The sequence below is a fragment of the Hyla sarda genome, chromosome 7, assembly GCF_029499605.1.
Source record: "Hyla sarda isolate aHylSar1 chromosome 7, aHylSar1.hap1, whole genome shotgun sequence".
Taxonomy (NCBI): Eukaryota; Metazoa; Chordata; class Amphibia; order Anura; family Hylidae; genus Hyla; species Hyla sarda.
The window spans coordinates 102,015,650-102,040,743 of record NC_079195.1 but is presented as its reverse complement, the minus strand read 5'-3'; the positions used below and the strand labels follow the sequence as shown (position 1 = coordinate 102,040,743).

Sequence of the window (25,094 nt, the reverse complement as noted above, 5' to 3'; positions counted from 1 at the left end):
ATTATGGTGTTTCCGGTATAGTGCCCCTGTGTGGCAAGTGTTATGGTAACAGTTTTGGGGTGCCAGTGAAACAAACACATTTAAGACTATGGATTGGCCTCATGCCCTCTCCAAAACCCTAACGGGGTAGAAAAAACAGTATATGAGTTTCAGAATTGCTCCTCTACAGGGCCCCTTGGGACGTTAGGGATCCCTCTCAACGCATCTTTTAGAACACTCAAGGCAGGGCAGATTTTAGACCCTGTGCAAACGCCGCCGCCGCTGTTCAGTGTCTGTGGGAAGGTGCGGCCCTGGGACTGGTTTGAGACAGATTGGGTCTGCTCTGCCAGTGGGTCATTCCCCCATGTGGGCACGAGTGTTGCGGTGGCAATGGGCCACACTCAGTGCTATGCCATTTTATGCTAGGGCCTTTAGGGAACAGCTACTTACAAGTGTCCGTCACGTGGCTAGCGGACTTGCACTTCATGGTCATAAAGTACACTAACAACCTGTTAGTTTAATAAATGTTGCTGAGGAGCAATAGATAATTGTGCATGATATGGATGTGCCACCATGTCTGGACCACCGTTATTTTACACTGCACTTTAGCATTTGTTTACTGCTGTTGGAGAAGTATGCTTATATACGGGCTTAGTATTTGTTCTGTGTTGCTGGATAGGTATTTTGTGCATTGTGGGATTTGTTTTGTGTGTCTGAGAGTTATTTTGTGCTGCACTGTAATATTTGTTGCTGCTGATGTTGTACTTTGTGTTGTATTATCGGGTTTATTTACCACTTGGGGGAAATATTTTGTACTGCACTGTGGAATTTGGTGTGGGGGATATTATGTGTGTTACTTGGTGCTATTTAGTTGGCATTGATGGGTATAACACGGGTGGTCCCTATAGCATTTATTTAGTGTTGTGTGGTATTATTTGTTATTTGTTCATGTGATGGCAAAACAGAGAAGTCCTGCTATTTAGTACATTACAGTATTTTGGTACAATATTTCACCATTTAGGTCATACTTTTTAGCATTGCACATGGTCTAAAATCTTCCCTGCCTTGAGTGTTCTAAAAGATGCGCTTGAGAGGGATCCCTAGAGTCCCAAGGGTCCCTGTAGAGGAGCAATTCTGAAACACAAACTGTTTTTTCTACCCCGTTAGGGTTTTGGAGAGTCTTTAATGTGCTTGTTTCACTGGCGCCCCAAAACTGTTACCATAACACTTTCTACACAGTGGGACTATACAGGAAACACCATAATCACACTGACATTTTTACCATAAAACAGATCTAGGAAAATTTTTGCTTATTTTGAAAGCAACAAATTGATTATTTTAAAGTTTTTCATATAACTTTGAATAGTTGTTTGTGTTTAGAGTCAATTCATGGTGGGTCCTGTGATGTCCGTTCATGTGAGAATGATTGGCAAAACCTGAAATACTTTTATTCTAGTATTTACTATGTGTTCATACATGTCCTGTTAATATTACTGTCACTGACAATGCTTAATGCCATTATTTATCTTGTGTTATAAATATATAACCCCATTATTATTATTATTATTTTTGTTATAGTATTTTCTTTAAGTTTATATGTTACTAAATCTTCTACGATTGGCCACATTTCTTTTACTTACAATAAGTACAGTGCCCATTTTCCCCTGGATATTACCTGGATAGCACAATATTTTCATGCATCTTTGTTATGTATATAGTACCTGAAACACTTATGGAGTGGGTGCTTAATAAATGTAACTATAAATTGTGCACCGTGAATGTACTTACCTTTGGGTATGTCCAAACAGTGCAAATTTGAAATGTGTTGCAGGACTTTGTCTCTGTGATGGTTAAACCCATGCACATATTGTATAAACAAACTATTCAGCTGTATTAATGGATTATCAGATTATATCTACATGTGTGAATATACCATAAGGTCTCAAAGATGTAATGGAATGTCGTGTGCATTTTTCAATTAATTTATTCCTTTTTGTTCTCGTATTGTTTTCCTATCAGCTAGTTCGGGACAAACTTCAAATGGCACCTAGGAATAATCTTTGAAATTTGGTCATTATTTAGCCAAAATTAGGAGCGGGATTAGCCTGACTGTAATTTACAAATAAAGCAAACAAAACAGAAAAATGCTCAAAATAATAGACTCATTTGTAAATTCACCACACATTTGTGTGCTGTTTATTTTATAAATTAAACTCTACTATTTGAGTTTAACACTACAGCTGTAAAATGACAAACATTAGCAATGCAGCTCACTTGGCCTACCACTAAAACATACGCTCTCAGGCCTTGTATGTTTGAATTGACCGCGCCTGACATCTATAGCTACATTGAAGATATGTAACCTTACAGTTCATCAGAACATTACATGCTACCTAAGAATATACCATGCTTTTCAGCACTGCCAGACAATTACATTGATAGTGACTTCATTATAGAATGTGAGCTTGTATAATTCTTAGAGATGAGATCCTTGCCTCAGTTTTATTTTGTCTATGTTACTTACTTGCATTCTCTAGCAACCCTTTTATTGTATAAAATTAAGCTTTATATTAAATGAATGGGACCTGTTCATGTAAATACTTGGACTCAGAAGCCTAAAATACATCTACTCTAGTATTTACTATGTGAATTCGGGTAGAAAACAGACATGGTGCACATCTACAATCTTGTATAATGATCTGATTGCTTCTCAGCATAATATCAAATGCTGTGCGGCGTCCGTTGCTGCCGTGGCGCCGTGTCTGCGGGGAGGTGCGACCCATAGACCGGTTTGAGTGGCATTGGGGCCGCTCTGCCAGTGGGTCGTTCCCCCCCATGGGCACTGGTGTCGCGGTGGTGGTGGTCGCCGCCCAGTGCTACGCCATTTTATGCTAGGGACGTTAGGGACCCACTCTAAATAGGTGGCCTTGACGTGGCGAGTGGGCTTGTACTTTTTGATCAAAAATGTATACTAACAATCTGTTAGTTTTTGATATTTGCTGAGAAGCAATCAGATCATTATACAAGATTGTAGATGTGCACCATGTCTGTTTTCTAAACAAATTCACACTGTGTTTTCTATCCCCTCCTTTTTTTGTTTGAACATGTGTCTGCACTCTTCCCCACCCCCTCAGCCCAACCCTATATAAGTAGTAGTTAGCTACATAAGGGCCATTTCTTTCCTAGCAGCCTCCCAGTCTGACTGGGAGAGCTTGGTAAGTGTGCTATTATACCTTGTTCACACTGGTGTGGTGCTGGGCGGCGTCCGTTGCTGCCGTGGCGCCGTGTCTGCGGGGAGGTGCGACCCATAGACTGGTTTGAGTGGCATTGGGGCCGCTCTGCCAGTGGGTCATTCCCCCCCGTGGACACTGGTGTCGCGGCGGTGGTGGTCCCGCCCAGTGCTACGCCATTTTATGCTAGGGACGTTAGGGACCCACTCTAAATAGGTGGCCTTGACGTGGCGAGTGGGCTTGTACTTTTTGATCAAAAATGTATACTAACAACCTGTTAGTTTTTGATATTTGCTGAGAAGCAATCAGATCATTATACAAGATTGTAGATGTGCACCATGTCTGTTTTCTAAACAAATTCACACTGTGTTTTCTATCCCCTCCTTTTTTTTGTTTGAACATGTGTCTGCACTCTTCCCCACCCCCTCAGCCCAACCCTATATAAGTAGTAGTTAGCTACATAAGGGCCATTTCTTTCCTAGCAGCCTCCCAGTCTGACTGGGAGAGCTTGGTAAGTGTGCTATTATACCTTGTTCACACTGGTGTGGTGCTGGGCGGCGTCCGTTGCTGCCGTGGCGCCGTGTCTGCGGGGAGGTGCGACCCATAGACTGGTTTGAGTGGCATTGGGGCCGCTCTGCCAGTGGGTCATTCCCCCCCGTGGACACTGGTGTCGCGGCGGTGGTGGTCCCGCCCAGTGCTACGCCATTTTATGCTAGGGACGTTAGGGACCCACTCTAAATAGGTGGCCTTGACGTGGCGAGTGGGCTTGTACTTTTTGATCAAAAATGTATACTAACAACCTGTTAGTTTTTGATATTTGCTGAGAAGCAATCAGATCATTATACAAGATTGTAGATGTGCACCATGTCTGTTTTCTAAACAAATTCACACTGTGTTTTCTATCCCCTCCTTTTTTTTTGTTTGAACATGTGTCTGCACTCTTCCCCACCCCCTCAGCCCAACCCTATATAAGTAGTAGTTGGCTACACAAGTGCCATTTCTTTCCTAGCAGCCTCCCAGTCTGACTGGGAGAGCTTGGTAAGTGTGCTATTATACCTTGTTCACACTGGTGTGGTGCTGGGCGGCGTCCGTTGCTGCCGTGGCGCCGTGTCTGCGGGGAGGTGCGACCCATAGACTGGTTTGAGTGGCATTGGGGCCGCTCTGCCAGTGGGTCATTCCCCCCCCCCCCGTGGGCACTGGTGTCGCGGCAGTGGTGGTCGCCGCCCAGTGCAACGCCATTTTATGCTAGGGACGTTAGGGACTCACTCTAAACAGGTGGCCTTGACGTGGTGAGTGGGCTTGTACTTTAAACAGTTTTTGATATTATGCTGAGAAGCAATCAGATCATTATACAAGATTGTAGATGTGCACCATGTCTGTTTTCTACCCGAATTCACACTAGTATTTACTATGTGTTCATACATGTCCTGTTATTATTACAGTCACTGATAATAAATCGATTTATGTATTATAATTATATAACATAATCAACATATTATGATAGTAATATTTGTATGATTGTATAAATATTTTTTCCTTACATTTGGAACAATACCTGTTTGCAAAGTATATTATTGGGGATAACATTTTCCTGAATCTTTGTCATGTATACAGTACCTAAAGCCCTTATAGAGCGGTGTAAAATAATTGTAACTGTAAGTGGTGAACTTTCAGAGTATCTTGGTTTACAAAGAAAAACAAAACAAAACATGGAATGCTCCAAAGGCAAACATTGTAACAGTTTGTAAGGTTGCAAAAAGACTTCAACCTAGAGATACAATATTAAGCAGTGGTATTAATATTATGTTTGATGGGACATAATATCAGGCCATGGTATTAACCCCTTAAGGACCAAGGACGTACCGGTACGTCCTTGGTCCTGCTCTCCTGATATAACGCGGGGTTACACAGTAACCCCGCGTCATATCACGGCGGGCCTGGCGTCATAGTGAAGCCGGGACCCGCCTCTAATAGCGCTCAGCGCCGATCGCGGCGCCGCGCACTATTAACCCTTTAGCCGCGCGCTCAGAGCTGAGCCGTGCGGCTAAAAGTGAACGTTGCCGGCTAGCTCAGTCGGGCTGTTCGGGATAGCCGCGGCTAATCGCGGCATCCCGAACAGCTGACAGGAAAGCGGGAGGGCCCCTACCTGCCTCCTCGCTGTCCGATCGCCGAATGACTGCTCAGTGCCTGAGATCCAGGCCTGAGCAGTCATGCGGCAGAATCGTTGATCACTGGTTTCTTATGAGAAAACAGTGATCAATGATGAAGATCAGTGTGTGCAGTGTTATAGGTCCCTATGGGAGCTATAACACTGCAAAAAAAAAGTGAAAAAAAAAGTGAATAAAGATCATTTAACTCCTCCCCTATTAAAAGTTTGAATCACCCCCCTTTTCCAATAAAAAAAAAAAACACAGTGTATATAAAAATAAACAAAAATAAATATGTGGTATCACCGCGTGCGGAAATGTCCGAATTATAAAAATATATCATTAATTAAACCGCTCGGTCAATGGCGTGCGCGCAAAAAAATTCCAAAGTCCAAAATAGTGCATTTTTGGTCACTTTTTATACCTTTAAAAAATGAATAAAAAGTGATCAAAAAGTCCGAACAAAACAAAAATTATACCGATAAAAACTTCAGATCACGGCACAAAAATGAGTCCTCATACCGCCCTGTACGTGGAAAAATAAAAAAGTTATAGGGGTCAGAAGATGACATTTTTAAACGTATTGTTACGCCGAGCGCTCCGGGTCCCTGCTCCTCCCCGGAGCGCTCACGGCGTCTTTCTCCCTGCAGCGCCCCGGTCAGACCCGCTGACTGGGAGCGCTGCACTGACATTGCCGGCGGGGATGCGATTCGCATAGCGGGACGCACCCGCTCGCGAATCGCATCCCAAGTCACTTACCCGTCCCGGTCCCCGGCTGTCCTGTGCTTGCGCGCGCGGCCCCGCTCTCTGAGACTTAAAGGGCCAGTGCACCAATGATTGGTGCCTGGCCCAATTAGCCTGATTAGCTTCCACCTGCTCCCTGGCTATATCACATCACTTCCCCTGCACTCCCTTGCCGGATCTTATTGCCTTGTGCCAGTGAAAGCGTTTAGTGTTGTCCAAGCCTGTGTTACCTGATCTCCTGCTATCCATATTGACTACGAACCTTGCCGCCTGCCCCGACCTTCTGCTACGTCTGACCTTGCCTCTGCCTAGTCCTTCTGTAACACGCCTTCTCAGCAGTCAGTGAGGTTGAGCCGTTGCTAGTGGATACGACCTGGTTGCTACCGCCGCAGCAAGACCATCCCGCTTCGCGGCGGGCTCTGGTGAACACCAGTAGCCACTTAGAACCGGTCCACCGGCACGGTCCACGCCAATCCCTCGCTGACACAGTGGATCCACAACCCGTAAGCCGAATCGTGACACGTATAAATTTTCCTGCATGTAGTTATGATTTTTTCCAGAAGTGCGACAAAATCAAACCTATATAAGTAGGGTATCATTTTAACCGTATGAACCTACAGAATAATGATAAGGTGTAATTTTTACCGAAATATGCACTGCGTAGAAACGGAAGCCCCCAAAAGTTACAAAATGGGTTTTTTTCTTTGATTTTGTCGCACAATGATTTTTTTTTCCGTTTCGCTGTGCATTTTTGGCTAAAATGACTAATGTCACTGCAAAGTAGAATTGGCGACGCAAAAAATAAGCCATAATATGGATTTTTAGGTGGAAAATTGAAAGGGTTATGATTTTTAAAAGGTAAGGAGGAAAAAACGAAAGTGCAAAAACGGAAAAACCCTGAGTCCTTAAGGGGTTAAGGGGTTAATATTATAGCTCATGGGACACAATATTAGAGGGTGGTATTAATGTTATGGGACGCTATATTAGAAGGTGGCATTAATATTATGGCTGCTGAACTATATTAGGCTGTGGTATTCCTGTTATGACTGTTGGGGCACAATAATAAGAGTTAGTATTACCTTATTCCTGTAAATGGTATTTAACTTTACAAATGTACAAAAGATAATCTTTTATTCTATGAAATGTGTTTGATATATGTATCAAAAACTATATAAAAACACAGTGTAACAGTTTGTAAGGTTGAACATTTTATATTATGATAGAATCCAAGACACAGAACCGGCACTGCTGCTGTGTATGGCAATAGCGCAATGTATGCACTGGTACTGAGAGCTAAAGCAGCGTTCACAACCATATGTCCAACAATCCTGGCGGTGCTCAATCCTCTCAAGGTAACAACAAGTAAAGCAGTAGAAAGATAAGAAATTCAGGAGGCACTCACGTTCGGAAGGTGGATCACGGCTTCTTTATTATAGATGCGGCAGTCTGCTGACGGCGGCGTGGGACGCCAGAGCGGTAGAAATACACTGAGTGACAATTGTTTCACGCCCCTCCGGGCGTTTCTTCAGACTAACCCGTCTCTGGATCTTCATACAGGTAAATACCTTCACCCTGCGTGACGTCACCAGAGGGGGGGAGGTAACTTGTTATACAAGATAAAACAGTTAAAAACATATACAGTGAATCCATAACAATTAATTACATGGAGTGCTACATAGGATTACAAAAACACACTAAGATCTAAACGGTCATTTAACCCTAGATTTCCCTGGGCGTTCAATTCTAAGATTAGCCTGGCTTCTCGTTGTAACAGGGCTCTATGACGGTCCACTCCTTCCTTATAGTTAACTCTTTCTATTCTCAGGAATTTTAAACTAGTGGGATCTCCATTATGCTGTTCTAAAACATGTTCTATTAATCTAGGGCTACCATGACCGGTTTTTAATGAATGTACATGTTCCCTAAAACGGATGTTTAGAGCTCTTTTTGTACAGCCTACATAAAACCTTTTACACGGGCATATTATGATGTATATGACAAAACTGGTTCTGCAACATATAGTGTCCGTGAACTGTATAAATTTGCCACCTATATTTACGCTTTTATCTATGCATAAATAACTGCACCAGTTGCATGTATTACATTTGTAATTACCTGGTGGCAAAGTTTTACACAGCCAAACACTATTTTGTTTCTTTTCAGTGAACTTACTTTGGACCAATTCATCTTTCAGATTTCTGCATTTTCTAAATGCTATTAAGGGTTTATTTTTAGTAAATTCCCTCAAGTTCCCATCATTTTGCACCAGAAACCAGTTGTCAGAAATTGCCTTCTTAATTTTTTCTGCCATGGGGCTAATACGGAATGAAAAAGCAAAAGAAGGTGTATCTCCTTGATTCCTTTGTTTTTTATAATGTTTTTTCCCTTTTAGCAGGTCCTTCCTCTGTTGTTTGGAGGCTCTATCTAGAGCCTGATCTAAAACTTTTGCTGGATAACCTCTAGCAATAAGGCGTTGTTTTAAGTCCAGTGCCTGCAAATTAAAATCCTCATCATTGCTGTTCACTCTTCTTAGTCGCAAGAACTGCCCATAAGGCACAGCCCTTTTGACATGTTCAGGATGATAAGATTCAAAATGCAAGAGGGAATTGCAGGCAGTGGGCTCGATACCCTTTGGTTTTTAAGGTATCTCCCTCCAGACAGACTAAGACGTCAAGAAATTCAAGTTCTTTTCCTCCGATCTTATAGGTAAATTTAAGGTTCATATCGTTGGTATCATTTAGGTCGGACACGAAGGCCTGTTACAACGAGAAGCCAGGCTAATCTTAGAGTTGAACGCCCAGGGAAATCTAGGGTTAAATGACCGTTTAGATCTTAGTGTGTTTTTGTAATCCTATGTAGCACTCCATGTAATTAATTGTTATGGATTCACTGTATATGTTTTTAACTGTTTTATCTTGTATAACAAGTTACCTCCCCCCTCTGGTGACGTCACGCAGGGTGAAGGTATTTACCTGTGTGAAGATCCAGAGACGGGTTAGTCTGAAGAAACGCCCGGAGGGGCGTGAAACAATTGTCACTCAGTGTATTTCTACCGCTCTGGCGCCCCACGCCGCCGTCAGCAGACTGCCGCATCTATAATAAAGAAGCCGTGATCCACCTTCCGAACGTGAGTGCCTCCTGAATTTCTTATCTTTCTACTGCTTTACATTTTATATTATGGTTGATGGGACATAATATATAATATTATGGGTCATGGAACGCTATATTAGAAGGCGGCATTAATATTATGGCTGCTGAAACATATTAGGCAGTGCTATTCATGTTATGACTGATGGGGCACAATATTAGGTATTGTATTAATGTTATGGGTCATGAAATGCTATATTAGAAGGCGGTATTAATATTATGGCTGCTGAAACATATTAGATTGTGGTATTCATGTTATGATTGATTGGGCACAATATTAGGTGTGTTTTTAATTTAATGGGTCATGGAACGCTATATTAGAAGGTGGTATTAATATTATGCAATGTACAATGCTATAAATGATATGTTTTAGATCCCACACTAAAATAATTCAAGATCCCTTACATAGAGGCATCTCTATTCATTGATATAGCCACATATTTAATAAACAAACTATTTGGCTGTAATGATGGATTATCAAATTATATCTACATGTGATAGAAAAAGCACCTGTTTCTATATAATGTGTATAACTCCTACATTTACTCCGCCTTCGCCGTAACGCTACCCATAAACACAACTCCTACAAAAAATATGGTAGACTCAAAATACTATAAAAAAAATTGTATACTTTATTGATGTCACATATAGACAAAAAACACACAATTTAAATCCCATAAGATTGCATAGAACACAACAAAAAGTATATGACTGGGTAGACTGGTTAGAGAGAGCAAACTCTTCTCTCTTGGGCTGTATGCACATAAAGTAAAGTGTCACATGTAGAAAAGACAAAGAGGAGGGGGGGGGGGAATAAACGCAGCATGAAAAGTTATTCCTGTTTCCAAAATCTGCACAAATTCTGGGGTCAGTAAACCACAATACAGGACATAAAATATGTATTGCACAAAAAATCAGGACCGTATAGTATACAAAATAGAAAATAGCCCTAATACAAAAGGTGTCAATGTGCAGCTGTGCAAAAATGCAGGGTATACACCTCAAAATACAGTACCAACACTATTATTGCACAGTAGTATATTGCACCTGGTAGCTAAAAGTATTGCACAACCCCTGGATCAAATCTATAGTAATTTGGCTGCATGGAATATCCCAAAAAGGTGTAAACGGCTCAAAAAGTACGGCCAACAATAACAGACCCCAACCAAAACAAAGGGCAGTCCCTCCAGTCCCCAATCATTACCTCTAGATCACACAGAACAATGCCACCCTAAAGCGCGTTTCGCATTATGCTTGCTCACAGGGTCATGGTGTCTAGAAGAATTCCATTCATCTAATTTATAGGGTTTGGTGCCTTACCTCCTAATGCCCGTCACCTGAAGATGCCTTGCGCGCCCGTGCCACCACTTCCGGGCCCCAGCGCAGCGTCACTGGGCCACGTCACAATGCACCATGTAGCGTTCCGTGAGTACGCGATGACGCGGCCCGTCTAGACGCGTTGCCATGGAGCCCCAGGAGCAGAGTGGGCTCGGCCTCCAGCTCCCGGAACCAAGAGAAGGACCATGCTCTTAATACATAACATAGTTCTTATAAGTACATGTTTATAATAATAGTAATATTATAGTAAAGTCCCCATTATTATACCCACTAGAGCAATATAGGATTAATAAATATTCAAAAAGTGCATGTGACTGTAGACTTTTATGCAGACAAGTCTGCTGTGGCCAAATACAATAAATGTGCATATCAAAAATATGAAATAGATACCATATATTGACAAAAACTAAATAGAAGTGTATGGATGTTAAATAGTTATGTAAATAGCTTATATAACCATATTAAAGCATGTGTAAAAAAAATAATACCTACGTGACTCCAACCTTATATGTGTATACAAGAAAAATTAGAATAATAGTGTATGTTACACTAATGTGTGCCCCCTATCCCTAAAAAATTTGTGAATATGAACATAGTTCATATATGTGGTAATATATGAACTACATGAATGAAAAGTGGTGTGTGATCATTCATAAATAAAAATAAAATGATGTGTGCAAACTAGTGCACATCACCACAAACAAACCAAGTGAAATAGGGGAATCAAGGGTACCATAATAAATGAAAAAACTTTTTTTTTTTTTAAATGTAAATAAAAAGAGTAGTAAAATGTCCAATATATCAGATGTCAGGATTATGTGGTCAGATATAGTGAAATGTGAGGTGTCCATACACCAAAGTGAAGACATGAAAGGCAAGGGGGGTGAAAAGAGAAAAAATGTGCCAATAACAAATATCTACACAGTGTGACAACCAAAAATGAAACCCCCCAAAAACAGTGGACTACAAAGGCATAAGTATAGCATAGCAATATAAAAATAGTTTATATTGAAGAAAAACGTAAGTGGAGCACAAAAAAAGGAGGTGGCAAGGAAAATATTAACATCCAATAGCCGATAACCTGACCTCAGACTCAGCTAGGGCTCAACATGTCACATACAATGGGGCTAATGTCCAACTGTATAAATCCACCACCATAGATAAAATTGAGGGGAGAAGCGAGAGCCAGACCTAATTCCCATCTTCATACTATATATTCACACGTTCTATAAATATATATAAGATACTGAGCAAATGTTTCTATATAATGTGAAATGAATACCATGACGGATTGTAGTACTACGATTCGAGTGTGAATATTGATAGAAGTGAGAACAGCTGCCGTAGAAGCATTTAAGTCTGCTGCTGGACATGTTCATATTACACAGGGGCCCCACACTATAAATATTCACATCCAATTAGGAGATTACGTCAGTGACTGTGGGAGAAAGGGGGTGTAAAGCTGTGCAGGGAAGGGGGTGTGGCATGACATCACAAATAGGCGTGGCCTAGTGAGGCTCTGTTAGAAAAGGGGGTGTGGCACCTGTCACTTTACTTCCGGTGGGGGGTTTGACAAAAAGTATTTCCTAGAAAAGGGGGCAGGGCACCTGTCACTTCACTTCCGGTGCTACAGATCTGCATCACCATCTGCAAGTGCAGATTTCAAGTACATTGGGGCAGATTTAATAAAATTGTCAAATTCTTAGCATTAAGGGGTACTCCACTGCAGGATAAGGCATAAGTATCTGATTGCATGAAGTCCGACCTCTGGGACACCCGTGGTTTCCAGAATAGGGCCCTGTCTCTTCCTGTGCAAGGAACAGCTTGTGGGCACATGCTCCACGCATTCTCTATGGGAGTGTCGGACATCCCCGTGCATGGAGCGGCATTCTGAGCTCACGTATTTCCTGGGCTTTCATAATGAATGCAAGGAGCATGTGCCGTGTGATAAAGTGGCAAGGAAAGGGTGCATTTCCTTAGCTCACTCTGGAGAAATTTTCACCTGGGGCCTAATTAATGAGTCAGTAGAGAGGGGAGGTCTTCATAAGGAAGAGACTCCGTATAATCTGGGCTCTCCCTAGTAAACAGGGAGACACGGGCCCTGTTGAGGAAACACACAACAGGAGCTGTGAGTGGTCCAAGTACTGGTGTGAACTGTGAGTAACAGGTTGCAGGAGGCACATGTTTAACTGGCTGAGGGTATAGCTCACCAGTTAGTAGTCAGGGCATGCTGATACCTTTAGTCAGTGACCAGACGGTCTAGGATTCTATTATGTTCTTGCGTTATGTTTGTTTTTTCCTGCAACCTGTCTAAATAAAGCTGGCAAGGTGCCAGACTTGCATGAATAATCGTTGTCTGCCGATTTATTGCCTCTTGCCCCCCACCCACCTCTATTAGGTGTATATAAGGTGCCTTGGATGTTTCAGATCTTGCTATGCCTGCTGAGCTGTTCACACAGAGGCATATTCATAGTGTAAGGTCCGTCCCAGAATGAGGTCACCTTACCGTGGTGGGACGGTCCAAGCTATTTGGCCGCCAAATTTGCAAGCTAAGTACCTCATAATTTCATATTTTCTTCATATTTATTGCATTACAGCTGTATAGCTTTTCCTGTTCTATCTATATACTCATGTTTTATCTATATCTTTGTGCTAGCAGTGTGCTGCTGTTTTTCCTGTTGCTGTATATATATATATATATATATATATATATATAAATATATATATATATATATATATATATATGTTTGTGTGTGTGTGTGTGTGTGAGGTGGCCCAACAGTACGGGAGATGTTACCCTTGCTGCCCCGTCACGCAGCCTCCCTTCAGTGTCCCCAGGGAACCTTGCACCTGTTTCACCCCTGTACATATGTTATGCAGTGTATTGTATTATAAAATGTGTTGTATCTTTAAGAGATATGCTATGTGATTGTTACCCAGGAGAGTGACCTATGGGCTCCCTGCTAGTCTCCTCCATATAAGCCCTGTGTGGAGCTAGCTTCTTCCATTTTCTCTTAGCTCTTGCTTCCTGCTGAGGTCCAGAGCAGTCGTGCATAGTATGTGTGTCTAGAGTGTTGGAGACCTCAAAGTCAAGTCCTGCAGCTACCATCAATTCAAGTAAGCTTAAAGGGGTACTACCGTGGAAAACTTTTTTTTTTTTTAAATCAACTGGTGCCAGAAAGTTAAACAGAATTGTTAATCACTTCTATTAAAAAATCTTAATCCTTCCAGTACTTTTTAGGGGCTGTATACTAAAGAGAAATCCAAAAAGAAATGCATTTCCTGTGATGTCCTGACCACAGTGCTCTCTGCTGACCTCTGCTGTCCATTTTAGGAACTGTCCAGAGAAGCATATGTTTTCTTTGGGGATTTTCTCCAGTTCCTAAAATGGACAGCAGAGGTTAGTGTGGTCAGGACATCACAGGAAATGCATTTATTTTTTGGATTTTTCTTTAGTATACAGCCCCTAAAAAGTACTAGAAGGATTAAGATTTTTTTATTAGAAGTGATTTACAAATCTGTTTAACTTACTGGCAACAGTTGATTTAAAAAAAAAAAAGAAGTTTTCCACGGTAGTACCCCTTTAACCTGTTGGGGACAAAGGGCGTATGCATACGCATTGCGTCCTGGTACTTAAGGACGAAGGGCGTATCCATATCTATCAGCAGGCACCCCGTGCAAATGCACGGTGGGGTCATTAGACCCCCCCCCCATGTCGGCAACTGGCGCAAATCGCAAGTGAATTCACACTTGCGATTTGCGCCGATTCCGGGTCATTACAGGTCTATGGTGACCCGGTGACACGGAATAGAAGGGGGATCGCGGTTGTCTAAGACAACTACGATCCCCCTGAAGGCATAGGAGTGAGGTGGCAGGGGTGCCACCCCTCCTATCCCTGCTATTGGTGGTCTAGACGCGACCACCCATAGCAGATCGGGGGCAGAGGGGTTTACTTTCGTTTTCCCCGTCCTGCCCACCCACAATAGGCGGGGCAGGACAGGGAAACGACGGGGACCGAACACCGAAGGTCCACTAACCCCTCCGGAGGCTGCGAGCGACGGTGATCGACGGGCGGCGACGGAGATCGGCGCGGGCAGCGTGCGGCAGAAGAAGACGGCTCCCTGGATCCTACGGAAGCCGGTAAGTTGCCTAGCAACATCTGGAGGGCTACAGTCTGCTGTTTGGGCATGCTGGAATATGTAGTTTTGCAACAGCTGGAGGGCTGCAGTTTGAGACCACTATATAGTGGTCTCTAAACTGTATCTCTCCAGATCTTGCAAAACTACAACTCCTAGCATGCTCAAACAGCTTTTTGCTGTCTGGGCATGCTGGGATTTGTAGTTTTGCAACATCTGGAGGGTCACAGTTTGGAAATCACTGTGCAGTGGTCTCTAAACTGTAGCCATCCAGATGTTACAAAACTGCAAATCCCAGCATGCTCAAACAGCAAAAAGCTGTCTCACCATGCTGGGAGTTGTAGTTGCGTAACCTCCAACTGTTGCATAACTACATCTCCCAGCATGCCCTTCGGCGATTAGTACATGCTGGGAGTTGTAGTTTTGCAACAGCTGGAGGCACACTGGTTGGAAAATTCTGAGTTAGGTAACAGAACCTAACTGAAGGTTTTCCAACCAGTGTGCCTCCAGCTGTTGCAAAAGTACAACTCCCAGCATGCACTGTCAGTGCATGCTGGGAGTTGTGGTTTTGAAACAGCTGGAGGTTTGTCCCCCCATGTGAACGTACAGGGTATGATTGCTTTCCTTTATGATTGCTTTTTCTTAACATTTTTATGGTATATGAAGTGACCAAAAATGCACAATTTTAGACTTTGGTATTTTTTTACGTGTACACCATGCTAAACTTATATTTTAATAGTTCGAACTATTTTAATTTTTTTTTGTCCCCATAGGGGGCTATACCATGTGATCTTTTGATTGCATATACTGATCTCCATAGCATAGCATTGATCGGTGTTATTGGTTTTCTGCTGCTCCAGCGAGCAGTAGAGCACCGTCTGGACGGCAAAAAGGCAGGTAAGGGCCCTCCCGCTGTCCTCTCAGCTGCTGAGATACTTTCAGTTTAATTTTAGACACCGTGATCAACTTTGATTGTGGTGTCTAAAGGGTTAATGCCGGACATCGGCCCGATCGGTAATACCTGGCATTAACCCTGGGTCCTGGCTGCTGATACTCACCTGTTGGGACTCACCGAGTTTGCAGTGTCCTTTGCTCGTGAGAACAATTTAAATGCCGGTAATGGGACCAGGACGTACAGGTACGCTCTGAATCCCCATGTTGTTAATAAACTTGCAACACTCCCGGCATGCTACATCATGAATTAACTAAATGTTACTGACTTGTTTGTTATTATCAGCTTTTGGGGCCCTACTTTCATTTTGCCCAGGGCCACATTAAGTCTAAAACTGGCCCTAGGCGGAGCCGTGTATCGCCTGTCATTACGCACAGTGCGAGTTCACTCGCAGTGATGACAGCAGGGTGCTGCAGCCGAGATGGTCGGGATCCTTAGCTGCGGGACCCTTTGGAGAGGGGATAAGTGGACCCTTTGGATAGGGGATAAGATGTCTAAGGGCGGAGTAACCTTTCATTTTTTTCACTTTAACTCTCCCATCTCAGGAGGCTGTTTGTTGCGGTTGCCTTACTAAAAACAGATGTATTGAGGCCTCCTTGTCCATTTTTTTGCAATGGTCACATCCAGAAAAGTCAGACTGATAGTAAACAGTAAACGTAAAATACTAGATTTATTGAGGCACAGTGACAGGGGATTTTACCTGGGGTGTTGGATAGGTAGTGAGTGGGGGTGGTAGTCAACCCATGAGATAGGACACCCCCCTATTAGTAAATAAGCCTGGAAAAAAAATGGAGCGGTATAGAAAACACTCCACAATGAACACTCCACTTTTAGTAAATGAGGGCCAATTTGGATGGAGCCATAAAACAAGAAAGGAGAAAATTCAAAATCTTAATTTTTTACACTCGCATGTTCTTGTAAACCCAATTTTGGAATTTTTGCAAGGGGTAAAAGGAGACAATTTTTACTTGTATTTTTAGCCCAATTTCTCTCGAGTAAGTACATACCTCATATGACTATGTAAAGTGTTCGGCGGGCGCAGTAGAGGGCTCAGATGGGAAGGATGCAACAAGTGGATTTTGGAGAGATCATTTTTCTGAAATGGATTTTGGGGGGCATGTCACCTTTAGGAAGCCCCTAGGGTGCCAAAACAGAAAAAAAAAAAAAAAAAAAAACACATGGCATACCATTTTGGAAACTAGACCCCTTGAGGAACGCAATAAGGAATTAAGTGAGCCTTAATACGCCACAGGTGTTTCATGACTTTTGCAAATGTAAAAAAAAAAAAAAAAAATGACCTAAAATGCTTGTTTTCCCAAAAATTTTACTTTTTTAAAAAGAGTAATAGCATTTGAAAAAAATGTGAAGCCCAATTTGTCCCGATTCAGAAAACACCCCATATGGGGGTGAAAAGTGCTCTGCTGGCGCACTACAGGTCTCAGAAGAGGAGTAGTCATATTTGGCTTTTTGGAAGCCCCTATGGTGCCAGAACAGCAAAAAAAAAAAAAACACATGGCATACCATTTTGGAAACTAGACCCCTTGGGAACGTAACAACGGGTAAAGTGAACCTTAATACCCCAGAGGGGTTTCACAACTTTTACATATGTAAGAAAAAAATGTTTTTTACCTAAAATGCTTGGTTTCCCAAAAAATTAAAATTTTTGCAAAGGGTTAAAGCAGAAAATACCCCCCCAAATTTGAAGCCCAATTTCTCCCGATTCAGAAAACACCCCATATGGGGGTAAAAAGTGCTCTGCTGGTGCACTACAGGTCTCAGAAGAGAAGGAGTCACATTTGGCTTTTTTGAAGCAAATTTTGCTCTGGGGGCATGCCGCATTTAGGAAGCCCCTATGGTGCAAGGACAGCAAAAAAAAAAAAACAAAAAAAAAAAAACACATGGCATTACATTGTGGAAACTAGACCCCTTGGGGAACGTAACAAGGGGTAAAGTGAACCTTAATACCCCACGGGGTTTCACAACTTTGGCATATGTAAAAAAAAAAAAAAAAAATGTACCTAAAATGCTTGGTTTCCCAAAAATTTTACATTTTTACAAAGGGTTAAAGCAGAAAATACCCACCAAAATTTGATGCCCAATTTCTCCCGATTCAGAAAACACCCCATATGGGGTGAAAAGTGCTCTGCTGGTGCACTACAGGTCTCAGAACAGAAGGAGTCATATTTTGGCTGTTTTGAAGCAAATTTTGCTCTGGGGGCATGCGCATTTCGGAAGCCCCTATGGTGCCAAGACAGCAAAAAAAAAACAAAACACATGGCATTACATTTTGGAATCTAGATCCCTCCGGGAATGTAACAGTGTTACAGTGAGTACTTACACCTCACAGGTTTTTTTAACAGTGGGTCGTAAAAGTGAAAAATTTTATTTTTTGCACTATATTGATAGTGTTACCCCAAATGTTTCATTTTCACATTGGGTAAAAGGGCAAAAGGCCCCCAAAATTTGTAGAACAATTTTGTCTGAGAAAAAAAAAATACCCCATATGTGGATGTAAATTGCTATGTGGACCCACTGCAATGCTCAGAATAGGAGTGAAAATTTTGTTAAAATTGAAGTCGGGGGTCATGTGCATTTATAAAGCCCCCAGCAGCAAAAAACCCACATGTGACACCATTTTAGAAACTACACCCCTCAATGAACGTAACAAGGGGTACAGTGGGAAATAACACCTCACAGGTTTTTTGAAAAGTGGGCCATAAATTGAAAAATTTGATTTTTTTTTACACTAAAATGCTGGGGTTACCCAATTTTTAATATTTTCACAAAGGGTAATATGAGAAATTGGAGGGCTTTTTCTCCTGACTATGGAAATACATCCACATATGGGGTAACATGCTGGGCGGGCGCACAACAAGGCTCAGAAGTCATAGAGGTCAGTTTGTATTTGTGGCCTATGGCATATCAGTAGCTGACGGTTACATACATTCCAAGGAAAATACAAAAATGAAACACCCACATGTGGCACCATTACAGAAAGTACCCACCCTGAGGAATGGGTATAGGGGTAAAGCGGACATTTTGAATGTACAGGTGTTTCCTAAATTAATTTTCCAGGAATGGATGAAGGGTAGCTTTTGAAAATTGCAATTTTCAACCTATGCTCTGCTTCATTTTTCTGGGAACAACTAACATGTGACTCCAAATTGTCGCCTGGAAATACGACAGAGCTCAGCGAGAACTCTTCTCATTTGAGGCGGATGTTTGTTACGGACCTAACAGTTACATACATTCAGAGGAAAATACAGGAAAGGAACACCCATATGTGAACCTATTACAAACAGTACATCCCCTAGGAAAGGTGTATAGGGTGAAGTGGAGATTTGGAACAGACCCCTTCATTTATTTTCCAGGAATGGATGAAGTGTACTATGGGGGGGAAGAAAATAGCAATTTTAGTACTGATATGCCAATTATTTTCCCAGAATGATGACCCAGAGTACAGCCAAAAATAAAAATGATGAGCGCCCCAAACCCTATACTCTGAATCATCAGTCTGGGAAGGGGATGTGTGGGGCCGTCCCTATTCTGTTACCTCAAATGTGCAACCCGCTCAGGTGGAGAGAGAGAGCATTGCGCATTTGAGACAACTGCAAACCTCTAATGCTGTTGACTCTGTGTCCCATGACCTATTTTTTAGGGGGAAGAAAAAGAAAAAAAAGATATTAGGATATTGGGAAAAAGGTTTTGGGTTTTGTTTTTTTTTTTTGTTTTTTTTTTTGGGGGGGGGGGGGGGGTTGGTTTAAAATTTGGAAGTCAATGTACCCTGGACTGGTACATTGGAGCCAAATTCTGGGGAATGAAAATTAGGGCAAAGGATATAAAATTTAGTACTCCACAGAAGTGTGATACTCCCTGAAGCAGCCTATGCAGAGGCCCGGATGATCGGGGCAAGTGTCACATTGGTACGTGGTGTCCCTCCGTCTCCCCTTCCTGTGACACACTCTGCATTTCTTCTGGGTTTGTCCCGTCCTTACAGTGTTGGGGATAACACCTGGAAAGTGTTGGCCGGGGACGATCCGGGGACCTGAAGTTCCAGAGGTGCTCTGACCCGCTCCTTGGCGGTCACCAAAGATGAGGGCCCTTAGATCTACCTCTTGAAACTCCAGGTATGTCCCTGTATTGCCAGCGTACTTGTACAGTATAAAAGAGTTGTACATGGCAACCTGTATCATGTAGACCGCAACCTTTTTATACCATACACATGTTTTCCACATGGCATTATATGGTTTCAGGACTTGATCAGAAAGATCAACTCCCCCCATATACCGATTGTAGTCCAGAATACAATCAGGCTTGAGGACCGGTCCCGCGGTACCTCGCACAGGGACAGGGGTGCTGCCGTTCCCATGAATAGTGGTGAGCATAAGGACATCCCTCTTGTCCTTATACCGGACCAACAACAGGTTCTCATGGGAAAAGGCACGGGACTCACCCCGGGGATAGGTGCATGTAGGGGATAGGGCGGAAGGCCTCTTTGATTCTTCCGGACTGTCCCACAAGCGACCGTGGATCTGGCGGCAAGGGATGTGAAGAGAGGGATACTAGTATAAAAGTTATCCACGTAAAGGTGGTAACCTTTATCTAGCAATGGGTGCAAAAGGCCCCAAACGATTTTCCAGCTAACACCCTGAGTGGGGGGACATTCTGGGGGTTCAAAACGGGAATCTCGTCCCTCATACACTATAAACTTGCAAGTGTACCCGGAGGTACTCTCGCAAAGTTTATACATCTTCATGCCATACCGCGCTCGCTTGGTAGGGATGTATTGCCGGAAGCAGAGTCTCCCCTTAAAGCTGATGAGAGACTCAACAATAGCAACCTCCCACCCCGGGACATAGGCCTCCAAAATCTGGCCCCGAAGTGATTGAGGACCGGCCTGATTTTATACAGGCGGTCATACGCAGGATCAGTTCGGGGGGGGACACGCCGCATTATCAGCATCATGCAAACATCTCCGAATGGCCTCGAATTGGGGACGTGTCACGACCATACTGTAGAGGGGTGTCTGGTAAAAGACGCCCCCACTCCAATATTGCCTGACACCGGGTTTTTTAACTAGACCCATATGCAGCACGAGGCACCAAAAGGTCCTCATTTCGGCTGCATCGACTGGAGTCCAGCCGCCGGGTCTAGCTAAAAACGAGCCCGGGTTAGCGGCGATGAACTGTTGGGCATACAGATTAGTCTGTGTAACCATCAAATTAACAAAGTCGTCACTGAAAAAATGACCGAAAAAGTTCATTTCAGTGAACCCGACAATGTTAATTTTGATTTCTGAGTCGCCAACAAACTCAGGAATCACGGGCTTGTGGTCCGCTGGCTGAGTCCAGACAAGTTCTCCGATACAATGCACCAGTGATCTTGGATCACCAGTGATCAGAACTAGTATGAGCGCCAGGGGGACTCATACTAGCATCGGGCACATGGTCAAGGACAGAGGAGGTTTGCGGCGCCGCACGGCGGCGAGTTCGCTGCCTTGGTGGCTCATCATCAGAACTAGATGATGAGGACGACGATGAAATAAGGAAGGTGGGGTCTTCATCATCCTCTGAGCCGCTCTCGGTGTCGGAGACAATTATGGCATATGCCTCCTCCGCCGAAAACACACTACGGGCCATTTCCCTACTCTAATGGGGATACGGGTGTGTGTGTGGGGGGGGAACTTTATTTGTGTATGTGCTGTGTGTGGTGTGGTGCGAGACTACCTCCCTAACCCGCCCTAACCTAACCTAACTAAACTAACCCGCCCTAACAGAAATATAAAATAAAAAGGGGACTTTTTTTTTTTTTTTTTAAAGGGGGATTCTAGCGCAAAAAAGCCCTGCGCCCCAAAAAAACCGTTTATCTAATCAGTGGTGTGCGCACTGATTAGCGTTTGTGGCGGCAGGGGGCACAGAAGTCAGTGGGGGGTCCAGCCACTCAGGCCAGAACAGTGGCTGGTGGCTTGTACACAGACCCCCACACAAAAAAAAAAAAAAACGAAAAATAAAATAAAAAAACGCTTTACCGTGAAAAAAATGCACCCACCTGAACCCCCCCAAAAAAATCGCTGATCAGTGAAAAATCACTGACAGCTGTGAGGCACGCCACACACACAGGTACGGTACGACCACACAGTACACGTCTGCTACTGGTGGCACGGACCGCCTATGGGTGCAAAAAAACGCTAGTAAACGTGAAAAAAAAAAGCGCCGAAACCACGAAAAAAAAAAGCTGATCAGTACTACGGGACTGATCAGCGGCGGGTGGGCTTTAACAAACGGTGGCGGACCGCTCTTTTATAACTAAGAGGGTCCGCAAACACGCTTAGGAAAAAAGATCTGCGCAAAAAATAAAAAATAAACGCTGGCGGCAGACCGCAGCGACCCAGCAGGGCCGGCGTCACGCAGCTAGAAGTGCTACGGACCCCCGGACACCCACTGATGTACGCTGGAAAAAATAAACTTTTTTTTTTTAACCCTAACCTGTCCCTACCTAATCTAAAGCTAACCCTGGGGGATTTCTGTGCCAAGGGGCCACAGAAAGGGGGCAAGGAGCACTTTTTTTTTTTAACTGAGGGGATGGTGGGCAGCACGGGGCTCCGTTCTGCTTGCCAGATCTCTGTGGAATGGCGGGCAGAACGGAGCAACATGCTCCTAGCCCCCACCATCCCCTCCCATTACACTAGAGAAAGACCGTATTGTTTTCCTTGTAAAAAAAGTCGCTGCCTTTGTTGTGAATGGATCATTCATACTGATACTTTTTCTTCCTTTTTTACACAACAAACATTTAAAATTAAGGATTCACTAAATTGCGACACCACTTTTGCTATCTATCTATTAACCTGTGGTTGCGACCGCCAATACGTTGGTCGTACCACACAAACGGTGCGCTCCAGGATGAACAAACACAGATGGAACATAAAACATGTTTTTTTGTTGCATAGTTTGTCCCGACACTTCACTCTTCATCATCAAAAAAACACTGAAACTTTAAAATTAATTATTCTAGAAACTATCCCCATTCATTTACCTAATAGAATACAAAGATTAAACAATCGCGAATCCTTTTGGATTCACAAACTACATACTTTGCACCCTCAAGGTTTTAACGAATGTATCGATACAGTTAAATAATTTGATTATTTGGGGTTTAAAAATTTCCCATTTCTTCATATGGATTAATTTCGAAAATATTATACCTTGATTTCTTTTCGTTCCTTCTGTGCTGTTCACCCTGGAGCGCCCCACTGTGTATTTATTATTTTTTATGTTTTATTATCTAAGTTCTGTTTATTTTTCTTTCTTTTCTACATATAAATACTTTTGTATTTTTTATTTATTTATTGTTTGTTAATTTGGATTTTTGTACGAATATTCACACCCTGCCTTTTCGCCAGTTGCTGTATTCAATACCGCACTAGCTATTCGAGTTCATCTTATTTTCTAAGTAGTGTTCATACATTTCCTTCTGGTCAGTTGCGATTTGGTCTATCGCACTGTCATCTATTTATTCTTTATTTTATTTTAATAAGGCAGCGATATACAAATAAATAATTTTTCTATCCCTTGAATTAATATACATAACTTTTTATATCATATACATTTTTTTAAATAATATCCAACTTGTGTTGTTGAATGCCGCACCGGTGACTAAGCGGTGTTACTTCTTGAGTCGCTTGTGGTGTTATATTCACACCACATACGATAATTATATTATATTATATATATCTATATATATATGTTCACAGGATTGCATTGTGCTTTCATATTGCTGTTTTATTACTATTTTTTTGTTTATCTATGTATATTTATTTATACCTTTCTATATATTTTTTTCATACATTGTCATATGGATATGTAATTCTATGTAACAACTTTTTCAAAAAGCACTCTAATGGTTAATTCCTGGAGGTATATATATCTGTTACCAGCCTTCCCTTGTCATGCCTGATGAAGCTGCGCATGCGCAGCGAAACACGTTGCATCTAATAAATCCATTGATTTTACTTGGCTGTCTGATGGTTCCTCTCTGCGCCAGACAAACTCCTGACTCCCTGGTCATTCGCTTTTGATTCTCCCATTACACTGTGATTGATGTGGCCACTTTGGGCACCCAATCACAACTGTACTGGGGGGGTGGCAACAGTGCCAGCCCCCAGTACAGCACGGATGATGATTGGTGGTGTATTTTACACCACCAGTCACCATCTATATCCAGGTCACACATGACCCAGATGACGCGGAACCGCTGCAGAACGCTGGCAGACATCCGGCTCCGATCCCAGCCCGGCGAGCGGCGGGGAACAGAATCGCAGCACATCGCTTGTCTGAATTGACGAGCGGTGCGCTGCGATCGCCGACATGGGGGGTCATCATGACCCCCCTGGGCGATATGCCACGATGCCTGCTGATCGATATCAGCAGGTATTGGACACCGGCTCACCTCCGGCTAGCGGCGTGGGGCCAGGATGTACTCATACGTCCTCAGTCCTTAAGGACTTGGAAACGGGGCGTATGAGTACGTCCTAAGTCCTTAAGGGGTTAAAATCACAGTCTGATTTTTAAAAGAATTTATTTGCAAATTATGGTGGATAATAAGTATTTGATCAATTCTTTGTTATATACCCTTTGTTGGCAATGACAGAGGTCAAACATTTTCTGTAAGTCTTCACAAGGTTTTCACACACTGTTGCTGGTATTTTCACCCATTCCTCAGTGCAGATCTCCTCTAGAGCAGTGCTGTTTTGGGGCTGTCACTGGGAAACACGGACTTTTAACTCCCTCCAATGGTTTTCTATGAGGCTGAGATCTGGAGACTGGCTAGACCACTCCAGGACCTTGAAATGATTCTTACAAAGCCACTCCTTCGTATCCTGGGCGGTGTGTTTGGGATCATTGTCATGCTGAAAGACCCAGCCACATTTCATCCTCAATGCCCTTGCTGATGGAAGGAGGTTTTCACTCAAAATCTCACGGTACATGTCCCCATTCATTATTTCCTTTACACACATAAGTCTTCCTGGTCTCTTGGCAGAAAAAACAGCCACAAAGCATAATGTTTCCACACCCATGTTTCACATAAGGCATGGTGTTCTTTGGAAGCAACTCAGCATTCTTTCTCTTTTTACCAAAAAGTTCTACATTTGTTTCATCTGACATTCTCCCAATCCTCTTCTGGATCATCCAAATGCTCTCTAGCAAACTTCAGATGGGCCCGGACATGTACTGGCTTAAGCAGCGGGACATGTCTGGCACTGCATGATTTAAGTGTCTGGTGGCGTAGTGTGTTACTGATGGTAGCCTTTGTTACTTTGGTCCCATCTCTCTGCAGGTCATTCATTAGGTCCCCCATGTGGTTCTGGGATTTTTCCTCACCGTTCCTGTGATTATTTTGCACCTCGAGTTGAGATCTTGATTTC

At 42.9% G+C, this 25,094-nt stretch overlaps 1 protein-coding gene across 4 annotated transcripts in view; it reads right to left on the bottom strand.

Moving 5' to 3' along the window:
* LOC130282215 (solute carrier family 22 member 15-like) overlaps positions 1-25,094 on the bottom strand; it is a 418,635-nt gene that overhangs the window by 192,609 nt on the left and 200,932 nt on the right. The gene's annotated exons all lie outside the window — the stretch shown is intronic.